Here is a 12,066-nt window from a genome sequence, read left to right as displayed (position 1 = left end):
TCGTGTGCTACAGAATTTTAGTAATTATGTGTGCCAGGAGATGAAAAAGGGTGAAAATCTCTGTCTTGTGGCATTATATATAATAAATATATAAAATAAATGGTGAAACTCTTCTACTCTAAAGCATAGTTATTGGCAATACTGTGGCATGTTTTTCAGACTCTATACACAAAACGTGTCCTTCCTTCCTTCTCTTTCTTTCTTGACATAAACGGCATCATCCTCTATGCATTATTTTGTAACTACTTTTTTTTTCTTCCAATAATACATCCAGAACAATCTTCTAAGTCAGTAATCAGGACACATAGATGTACACAAGTTTTTTCCTAAGAGCTGTATAAAATGCCATATCTTGGTTTTATTCTAATGTATGTAACCATTCTCTTAGTTATGGACATTTAAATGATACTACTTGTATTTCCTTACCTAACCAGGTAAGGATTTCTGTATTGTAAATTATGAGAAGTAAAATGACGAACTGAAGAAGAAGGTGCAGATTGGAAATACACAGCCAAATGCCTTTCAAAATTTTGTATGAATGTGTAGCCCCAGTGATAGTGTTTGGAAGTGACCATTCCATGATCTTGAGAGGCCTTTATTTGCCTAGTCTTAAAAATTTTTGCCAATAATATGGGAGAAAATGAAACTAAATTTTTAGATTGATTTCTAGTCATTTATTATTTATTTCATTTCATCTATACTATAGTCATATGAGGTATATATTATCATTATTCTTAACTCACAGGTTTGGAAACAAGATTCAAGGAAGCTTTTACTTTGGTTCAAGTCAAAGCGTCATGATTTGATAGCCGGGAGTTCAAAAACTAGGGTGGTTGCTGCCGAGATGAACTCACACTTGATGAGGTAGGCGAGAAGAGAAGCCAAGTTGCAATCAAGAAGTATTTTTGTCAACTTTTCAGCTAGCTTCACACAGCCTACGGTCGGTGACGTGACTGAAGTAAAAAGTATTACTCTAAGTCTTATATTCGGGTCTCCTGCACAACTATTAATAACTTATGAGGCGAACTTAGATCATTCTCTTGTGAGTCTTTGTGCAAAAAGAAAAAAAAGCCAGCTGTTGAATTTTACTTTCTCATAGGAGATCCTTGAATATTAATGAGGCAATTACTAGTATTTTCATAGTTTTAGCAATTTTCAAAATAATACCAATTAGAATAAATGTGCCAAGTGAACAAGTTAGATTAAAACACAGCTAAAGGGCTCAGGTTTTCCAAAAGAAGTTGACACACACCTTGTGTAGTACCTGGGGCCCAGATTAGAAGAACAAGTGGTTTTCTCAGGCATTCCACCTGCTCTTGTTCCCAGATGTCATCCCAGGCTCCATAGTGGGTCAGGTGTGCCTTAATTGCCAATGAAAACACATGCCACCTTTAGATAAGTGCAAAAATAAGTTTTTCCAAAAAAATCTATTGCAGAAATTTTATTTTGACTGCTGTTGAGAGTCATTTCTGGATTTCAGGAGCATATGCCTAATGAGTTAACTCCTACTGGTTGAGTAGCAGATAATGCCCATTTCCTAAATGTGACCATAATCCAAACGCTGAATGACTATTTAGGCATGTCAAACACCTCACACAACACCCATCACGTATTAGAGAAATATATATCAACTCATCCTTTATTTACCTTGCTTTTTCTGTTTCTAGAAAATGAATGCAGAAATTAAATGAATCTTTGAAACTTAACCACGTTTCCCCCTTTGCATGCTATTGAATCACATATACAGTTAGGGCAGTCTGATAGAACAATATTCTAAACTTTTCTAAACTTTTAGCTTCCAACACCAACGTTACAACAGAAAAAAGATCAGTATTTCAGCACTCAACAACCCTCTACTTTATTTTATTTTATTTTTTCTGGCAAAGAAATGTATTATATTTTTTGAAGTTGAAAAATATTCTATTTTTAGAGATGTCACCTTTGGAGTTTAAGATTAGCAGTATATTCATGGGAGATATTGCTTTACGATTTGGGCAGTTTTAAAAATATTTGTCTGTGAAATGTTTTTCATTTTTTAAAATATTTTAGTAATTCTAAAAGTGATGTAGGGAGTCATGAGGAAGAATGAAGGAGGTAAATGATTTCTGGGCCTCCAAATAGAGACTTTTGTTCAGTCCAATAAGGTAAGTAAAGTTTCATAAGGAAAATGTTTTAGGAAACCAAGGTGATGAAAATAACATTCAACCTGAGATCACACCATCTAAGAAAAAGAGAGATTGAGAAAATAGCTTGGAAAAATCTAAATAGTATAATATAATAAAATTACACTCATTAGATCCTACTCTTAGTGGTAGAAACACTCAGTATATGTAACATAAAAATAATTCTTAGTGTTTATTCAATATCTATGATTTGTCAAGCACTGTGCTAGGTATTTTACAATCACGATTTCTAATTCTAAAAACCATTCTCAAGTAAATGGTTAAAGCTATTACTTGAAGCAGAAGAGAATGAAGCTCATTATAGTTTAATGACTCATCTAAAGTATCACAGAGTTGGTACATATTAGAACTAGGGTTTAACTTCTGCACCACATAGCACCTACTATAAAGACTATTAGCAGAATAAATTAGTCTTAGTATTTTATTTAAATTTTATTTGTAAAATTTCAGACATGGCCTACTTTCTGATATGACAATGTGCATCTTTCATAGTATTAATAAGTAAATAAGAGAACATATTGTGTTCTTATTATGAGTTTGGAAAACAGTGTTATCACAGATAATAATAAGCTATTCCTGTCCTCAAGTCCAATAATTTCAGAACCTGTTACTCAAAACAAGAAGCCATCTGATTGAAATATAAAACACAACATTCTATTTAGTAACAAACACAATGACCCATTTCTGCTTAAGAAGTATCCAGCCTGCATTTGTCCATAATAGAGAATGTATTAAACTAAGAAGTCCCTGTAGAGGTCACAATGTTGACAAAATTCAGCTTCACCATGATGGTGGAGCCTATAGAGACACAAGAAACTGAGCTAGACCCCTCCACATAGTCATAAGTCCTTAAGATGATTTCATCTTAAGGCAATGTCCCTTCATGTCACACATATTCCCCAGTGTCTGCTTGATGAACCACGACAATCAACATGGGGTCTACTGTCCTGCAGTCATGGGCAGACTTTACTGCCACACCAAAGTCCAAAGGAATGTTTGTCATGGAGTCCACCACCATTCCCTGGTACTGAGAAGTAGTTCAGTGATTTGACCCAGACCAGATTTCAACATTCTATTCCATGAGGACAAACAGGAAAGACTGCTCTGCTCCAAGGTTTATCCACATTTTGTACTTGGCATAGGATGCAAGGATATCAGACTTATGATGAGCAACCAGAATTTGTAAGTCTGTGAATGTCCTGGAGCAAAGTCCCCAGTGACACCAGCTTGTCATCAGAGATGTTGGTGGCCAAATTCAAGATCTTGTCTCTCACGCAGTTGACCCAGCCAATTGGGCAGTCGGAAAAAGTAGGTGCTTTGGGGCCTGTGGACAAGCAGCTGAAGATTCTCCCACATTTTGCTATTTTCTCACACGTAACACGGGTCTCTTTTAGTCAAAGGCCACATTTTCCCTTGGATTAAATACAGAAAATCTAGATAAATAACAGAATGCAATAAAACCAGCATACAAAGCATTAAAAAGATCCTTGGGAACATTATAGAGTATATTACAGTTATTAATTCCTAAACAGAAACCAAAACATCACTGATTGCTTCTTTCTTCTAAGATAGTATTTTTTCTTAGAAGACAAATGATTTTGTCTATAAAATCATTGCATCTACTTAAATATTACTTATTTAAAGATATTTTTATCAATCCTTTCATACAGTACATTTACTTCAGTTTTTTAGATTAAATCTGTTTGAAAAACATTCTTGTACATACATTTTTTCACTTGTCCAATTACTTCTGGATAGATTTCTACAAAAAGATTGTATAATTAAACATTGGTATGTTTTAAATTTCAACACATAATGCCAAATTGCTCTTAGCGGAGGTTGTACCAGTTTGCACATCCACCAGAAGATTATGGCAATGGACATTTCTTTATATATGAATTATTGTTTCATTTTTTACCTTTGCCAATTTGATTAGTAATAAAAATTATATTTCATTGTTAATATTTCCTTTATTTGATTAGTTTTTATATCTGCATATTTGATTTCTCATATTTTTCTGTGGCGAGTTACATGCTCTTCTTATATGAGCTTTTTTTAATCTTAAAAAGTATGGTAGTGTAAGGAGTATTTACAAGTTTATTGGCATTTTATTGTTGATGATTTTTATTGTACAGAAGGTTTTTGTTTTAATTTCTTTATAGTCAAATATATCAGTTCTTTACATTAATGCTCTTAGATTTAGTATCATTCTATAAAAATATTTCCAATCCAAAAAAACTATATGTAATTGTTAGAATTTATATCTAGTTTATGTATTTAATTCATTTAAGTGTAGAAGATAAGAGGGTAATATGATTTAAAATTTTTTCCAAATGCCTAACTATTTAGCCCAACATCAGTTATTGAATAATCTATCACTTTCCAATTAATTTTACTGGTTTATTTATTATATATAAATTATATACATTAATTTATCTGGCCTAGTTATCTGTCATATTGGAAAGCAATGAATTGATTTATGTTAGAAAGAGCGTAGAAACACTAATTTTTCAACTGCAAAAAGTGCATATAGCAATGTGAACAAATCATATAGCAGGTGGAATTATGGGTGAATTTTTCCTTCACAAATTTCCTTTGAGGTTATTGTTACCCATGAATCATATTACTTTGTGAATAACATTCCAATGTGAGTTGTGAACTTATCAAACTGATGAAGTTGCTATTCAATGACACTGGGCACATACGAGAAGGAGAAAATGGGATGGAGGGGAGGTGGCATGTAAAATGTGAGCTTTAACTGGGCATCCGCGTAGCAGCAGCTGTGTGTATGGGGATGGCACTCAGAAGAAAGGTGACACTGAAAACCAAGGCTGCAGTCACCACCTGGCTGTCTGCCGGCGATGGAGGGAGATACGTGTGGATGAGACCACTCAAAGCAACCATGTAGAGAGCAGTAGGGTTTCTTGATTTTGGTTACTCATACAAAAATGTAGAGGAGCATTTTTTGGTAAAAAAGTAAATATTCAGATGTTCTGAGTCAGAATTTCCAGGTATAACCCTGACACCTGTATTTCTTTAAAACTTTACAGCTGAGCCCACCTGCGGACAAGATTAAGAACCACTGATAGAGTATAGAGAAGACACCATGGTTAACATAACATTTGAGGGTGGAGGTTAAACAGCAAAATGTTTTTCAGAAAAAGCAAACATATGTGTAAAGACCTTAGATGTGAAACAGCTTGTCATGGTATAGAAATTGAATAAGGGGACTTCCGCCAAGATGGAGGCATAGGTGGAAACACTGTGCCTTCCCCCACAACCAAGTTTGAATACAACAAAGGTTTGGAGAACAAAGACGCAGCCAAAGAACAGAAAATTGAACTGTACGGAAGTCCAACAACAACGAACTTTCTACCAGACGGGTAAGAGGGGCGGAGCCAGCAGCGGAGCAGGGTCGGGCAGGAAGGATCCCCCAAACCCAGGTGCCCAAGCATCCCGGGTAGCACTGGTGGACCCAGTAAGGGCTTGGGATGGCAGGAGTGAGAAGTGAGATGGACCAAGCAGCCCCCAGCAACGAACCCAGAAGCAGCTGACCGTGGTCGCACATTCGGGAGCAGTGGGGCGAATCGCGCAGCCCACGGTGGTGGCGGGAGGGGAGGAAGCAGAGGGTGCCTGCCATTGCCTTCCTTTGGCTCCACCCCCACATACAGCGTCAACCCAGCGACTGGGTCGCCCGGCCCTGGTGAACACCTAGGGCTCTGCTCCTCATACGTAAGAGGCAGGAACAGACCAAAACATCATGGCTCAAGAAGAACAGCTCAAAGCCCCAGAGCCGATAACTCTAAGTGACCAGGAAATAGTGAAACTCTCAGATGCACAATTCAAGACACTGTTCATCAGGATGCTCACAGAACTAGTTGTTTATAGTCACAAATTAGAGGAACATATGAAGGCTAAACTAATTGAAATGAAGGGAGAGATCCAGGAAACCAATAATGATGGAAAGGAAAATGGGACTCAAATCAAGGGAGTGGACCAGAAGGAAGAACAAAACATCCAACCAGAAAATAGTAAAGAAACAAGAATTCAAAAAAAGGAGGAGAGGCTTAGGAACCTCCAGGACATCTTTAAACGTTCCAACATCCGAATTATAGGGGTACCAGAAGGGGGAAAGAAACAACCACGAGTGGAAAACTTATTTGAACAAATAATAAAGGAGAACTTCCCCAGTCTGGCAAAGGAAATAGACTTCCAGGAAATCCAGGAAGCTCAGAGAGTCCCAAAGAAGTTGGACCCAAGAAGGAACACACCAAGGCACATCATAATTACATTAGCCAAGATTAAAATGAAGGAGAGAATCCTAGAAGCAGCAAGAGAAAAGGGGACAGTCACCTACAAAGGAGTTCCCATCAGACTGTCAGTGGATTTCTCAAAAGAGACCTTACAGGCAAGAAGGAGCTGGAAGGAAGTATTCCAAGTCATGAAATCCAAAGACCTACATCCAAGACTGCTCTACCCAGCAAAGCTTTCATTTAGAATGGAAGGGCAGATAAAGTACTTCTCAGATAAGGTCAAGTTCAAGGAGTTCATCATCACCAAGCCCTTATTATATGAAATGTTAAAGGGACTTATCTAAGAAAAAGAAGATGAAAAATAGGAACAATGAAAGGACAGCAAACTCCCAGTTATCAACAACCACACCTAAAACAAAAGCAAACCAAGAGGACAGCTAGATTAGGAGTGGAACCATAGAAATGAAGAACACATGGAGGGTTAGCAACAGGGGAGTGGGAGGAGGAGAAGCGGGGAGAAGAGACAGAAAATAAGTAGCATAGACAGTAGGTAGAAAATGGATAGGGGGGAGGGCAAGAATAGTAGGGGAAATATAGAATCTAAAGAACTTGAGACATGTGGGCATAAACTAAAAGGGGGAAGAGAGGGGGAGGGGGTGTGTAGGGTGGAGAGGAATGAAGGGAGGAATAGAACAACTGTAATGGTATAAACAATAAAATATATTTAAAAAAAGAAATTGAATAAAAGCAGGGCCATGGGTATGAATAATAGCAAATTATGAAGTGCTGCCATTTATGAAGCAGTTATATTAAGTCAAATACTACATATCTCCATGTATTTATCTAAATAGATAAGTAAATAGCTATACAAGTAGATTAAAAGAAACATATAAATATACTTTGATTCTTAAAATAATCCTGGGGACTAAAAGCACTCACTATTAGAGGAATTCACTACACGATGAGCCATCCTGCAAATAGGGGAATGGGCAATTTCAGGAAAGGTCCGCATTTCTCCATAGTACTAAGATTCCTGTTACATGACAGGAGTTGTTCTGTCTCTTTCATTAAGGAGACAGGTAGAATGACAAGATAATTTTGAGAGAGCTTCAAACTTGCCATTTACAAGACCTTTTTTCTGTTATAGACATTGGAATTTCTTCAAAATTCTCATCTCATCCTCAGGTTTTTGCCATTTCTACTGGTGTGATTGGAGGTAAGCTCGTCCCTTAAACCTGATGGAAAACCAAACAAAATATTGACCATAGTGGACTTACAAGGTTTTGCCGAATACGGCAGACCCCAAGGCAGCTGGCTCAATTAACCACCGACATGTCTAAAGGTCAGCCTTTGGGGCTGTTTAATTGTGGCCATTAAAATGTTTGAGCAGCTGCTTCATAGAAGTAATTTGGAGCCCAGGAGAAACCAGAGGCAGCATCAACATACCAGGTCATCTGAAAAAAGACCATCTGGGCTCCACACACGGCCTGATCCCAGTTTGGGACTTCCAGAAGTACTTCACCTGCTTTAGAGGTCATGGCCTAACTGAAAGTAGGCCTCTGCACATCCCAAAGTCACAAGGGAAAATGGTCCTTTGCCACTCCCTCACCTGCCCATCACTTTACTTCCTCCTCATTTCCATCCTTTATCCAGGGTTTCCAAAACCTTATTGCTCAATTCCTCAGCTAATAAATTAACATGTATTAACAACTGTTATAGGCAGAGCAGTAGCAAGGGTGCTTTCCCATTTCCACTCTCTCCAACCTACTCCGCCCCAGCGCCACCCAGGCCTGTGCAGCGAAGAAAGGACTGCACCTTGACAGTATGGCTGGCTCATCATGCGCACTCTTTCCTCCTGAGCCTGGACACTGGCTCATTTCCCTCCACCCAACTCTGCAGGCAGTCACTGACATTGCTCAGGCCTGCCACTGGGATGAAGTCTGTTTGCTGTCCCTGAGTTCTGGTCCCATCTCCTCCTTTAATCAATGAATTTCAATGACTTGCTAACGCTGCAGAGCTGGTTGATGGTAAACTTGGAACCCAGGTACCCTATCGTCTTGTAGGGCCCTTTAGAGTGCTCAGTAGAAACAAGTTAAATAGCAATTCAAGGCTAACTAGATTTATTAGCCAAAACAAAAAATATGTGTGTTAATAAGAAGTATAAAATAAAGTAATATATAGCATTATTTATAAACTTTAAAATATGTTATACATTACCCATATAGTATGCATATATAATCATAGTTATAATTCACAGGGCATCTTATTTAACACTTACATCTCTGTAAGACAGATGATATCCTTCCTATTTCACAAATGACAAAACTAAAATTCAGAGAGTTTAAGTAACTTCCTTGAAAGTTACTAAAAAATTATGGTGGAGCTGGATTGGGACCCAGGTAGATTTGCCTACTCTCAATGTGTCTTGTTCCAATACACAGTGCCACCATTGTGAGGAAGTATTGCTCCATGGATCTCTCAGATTTCTGCACATCTGGTGAACAAAGACGCTGACCAACCTTAATTTGAGACTATCTTTTCAAGGATGTCTATAGAGCAAACAGCCTTGAAAGGTAGAGCTACTACTGTCTCCCTCCAGAGAAAAAGGCAAATTTGCTGTCCAGGATAATAAAAATAATATCTCCCTCTGGGTCAAGGTTTGGATAGGTTTGCCTACAACCAATTACAGGTGATTAGAATCTCCTAACTTCAAGGTCACTCAGATATGACCCAAACCCTCTGCATGTACATTTTCCCCATGGGCACTGGGTGACAAGGAGAACCAATGTGAGCACAAAAGCTCATGCAGCCTGCTGTTCCATGAATAATAAACTTCTTTATCTCCCAATCAGGAGTCACACATCTCATGCTAGTTTAGAAGTAGAGAAAAATGTAGACCCTTCACGATTCTTAACCACCATGAGTTCAGTAATACGAAGGATCACAAGGAGCTTGGTTGCTCCTGGCTGCCTACCCCACTGGGACCCCATGTTGTTGGTTTGTTCTGTTTTCCTCTCAGGTTAGTTGCCCAGGGTCTCAGTCCCCCAATGCCTGCATAAACATGCCAGTCTAAAGTAATAGCAGTGATTATTGTATTTACCTCGCATATATAAAAATGGCGTTTTCACAATGTCTCATCCTTACACATTAATAATGTGGCTGTTCCAGGTATCATGGGAAGCCAGAGGCAAGAGGAATTATGAGCAAGAGAGGCTTCTCCTTGTGTAAATAAAGCAGAGCATATCCGGACTGTACCACCCCTACCATCTGGCTCGCTCCACCCACCCCTTCAGAGAGGTCAAGGATTCGTGTTTTTCACCCAGACCTCTCAGGCCAGGTCTACTCATCCTTCCTTTTCTTGAAATAAATTCTCAGCTTTGCTTTGACTATGGACAACGGTTCATGACTGCTTTCGGTTAGAATGGAGATGTAAATATTCCCATTCTGATTTTTTCCTTCTCAGGTCACTGAGAACTCATTAGATTAAATCATATAACAAAACTGAGAGCTTTATTCACTGAATATGTTCCATGAGAATGATTTACGAGTTAAGCTGATGGAGGAAACGAGAACCATGTCTCTCAGCGTGTGCACCTTCCTCTATGAAGTAGGAGATAAAACCTGAGGCTCATGGCGGTGGGTGGTCTGGCTTGGCTAGTGAGTAGAGCCAAAAATTCCATCCTTTCCTCCAGCAAGGAGATGAGCAAGGGAGAGAAGAGAGTGAAGGTGATGGTGACTTTGATGGAAAAGAAACCAAATGGATTAGAGCACAGGAGAGATTTTTAGTGGTTATCATGAGTGTGAAATTGGAGGAGAGTGTCTGATGTCTAGCAAGTATTTCTGAGAAACTGCATGCAACATGTCTGTATAAAATCCCCGTGGTGTTCCCTGTGAGAAAATTAGCAATGGTCTCATGTTAACCTTCAATAGAGTTCACTCTGTGTTCCCATTTAACGCGACTGCTCAGAGACTGGCTCCCCAAGGCCCCAGCTCACATCTTACACTGAATTAAGGACTTGTGGTGGTTTGTTACTCCTTCCTAGTGAGGGTTTATTTACAGTCACGGTTCTGGGGCTGCTTTGCTTTTCCCACAGTGGTTTCCAACTAGCAAGCAGAGTGGGCATAAGAGAATGAAGACTAGGAATTTTTTTTAATTTTAATAAGGAAAAATTAAAGTACCTGAAAGAGGAAAGTAACTGAAAGACTAGAAAAAGGAACCACCTGAGGCTTTTCATAAACTTATAACCAAGGTATGTTAGCCCCACCATACACATGAAACTAAGGCAGAGATTTAGGAATCTGCATCATACATATAAGAGTAGACTAGCTGCTGTAACATCCTCAACATTTCTACTGCCTAACCCATGACAACTTCAGGTTTATCTTGTGTGATATTCCTATGTAGTTCGGCCATGGATCAGGGTGGAAGTGGTTGGTGGTCAGAATTCAATCACGTGGCCACGCTGAAGTGCAAGGAAGGCTGGGAAATGCAACCTGGCTCTGCATCCAGGAAGAAGATTACTGAGGAACCTTGACTGCTTCTGCCACCATGGTAACATAATTAGCAAGTGGTGGGGCAGCTTTTAGAACCAGGCTCAGTCGACCCCAAAATGAATACAGTCAGCTAGAATGCTATATGTACATTTCCTCTTATGAAGATTTATTTGCTTTTCAATTAGGTCAGATTTGAATAAACAGCTAATTTGCCTTTCTTCTTACATTTCTTTAGTGCCCTTTTCACAGACCTCAACCACCCATTTAAAAACTCAACTTCAGGACTTCCGCCAAGATGGAGGCATAGGTGGAAACACTGTGCCTTCTCCCACAACCAAGTTTGAATACAACAAAGGTTTGGAGAAACAAAGACACAACCAAACGACAGAAAATTGAATTATACGGAAGTCCGACTACATCTAACCGTTCAACGGGGACGGTAAGAGGAGCGGAGCCAGCAGCAAGCAGGGTCGGGCAGGACAGGGCCCCCGACCCAGGCGTGCAGGCAGATGGGAACCAGTTGGGGTGCGGGGCAGACCGCGGGCGCATATTCACGCACAGTGAGACAGACCACGCAGGCCCCAGGGGGCGAGGGCTGACGGCGTTGGCACACTCGCGTGCAGTGGGACGAAACGCGTGGGCCCAGTGACGGCAGCAACTGCGGCACCGGTGAGGGCCAGGGCGGCAGGCGGCAGACAGGACACCCGAGTCCCTCTTTAACCCCGCACCCACATACAGTGTCACAACCCAGCGACTTAGTTGCCCTGCAAGACCAGTGAGAGCCATTGTCCCTCGTTGACACCGCCCCCACCTACAACGTCACAACCCAGCGACTGAGTTGCCCTGTTCTAGTGAACACTTTAGGGCTCTGATCCTGCTATGGAACAGGCACGAACAACCCGAAAGATGGCACAAGAAGAACTCAAAGTCCCAGAGCCAATAACTCTAAGCGACCGAGAAATTGCCAGCCTCTCAGAAGCACAATTCAGGACACTATTTATCAGGATGCTCACAGAACTGGTTGATTATAGTCACAAATTAGAGGAACAAAGTTACAAATTAGAGGAACGTGTGAGGGCTGGACTGATTGAAATGAAGGGAGATGCACAGGAAACCAATAGTGATGGAAAGGAAAC

The 12,066-nt window shown here is 39.8% G+C and overlaps 1 pseudogene; it reads right to left on the bottom strand.

Moving 5' to 3' along the window:
• Positions 1-3,048: 3,048 nt before the first annotated feature.
• Positions 3,049-3,539, bottom strand: LOC118995592 (60S ribosome subunit biogenesis protein NIP7 homolog; annotated as a pseudogene).
• Between the last annotated feature and the right edge of the window lie 8,527 nt (positions 3,540-12,066).

Source organism: Sturnira hondurensis, unplaced genomic scaffold (assembly GCF_014824575.4).
Source record: "Sturnira hondurensis isolate 20B ecotype Veracruz unplaced genomic scaffold, ASM1482457v3 Scaffold0010128, whole genome shotgun sequence".
Taxonomy (NCBI): domain Eukaryota; kingdom Metazoa; phylum Chordata; class Mammalia; order Chiroptera; family Phyllostomidae; genus Sturnira; species Sturnira hondurensis.
The sequence above is the reverse complement of the archived record's forward strand: the minus strand, read 5'-3'. Positions and strand labels throughout refer to the sequence as shown.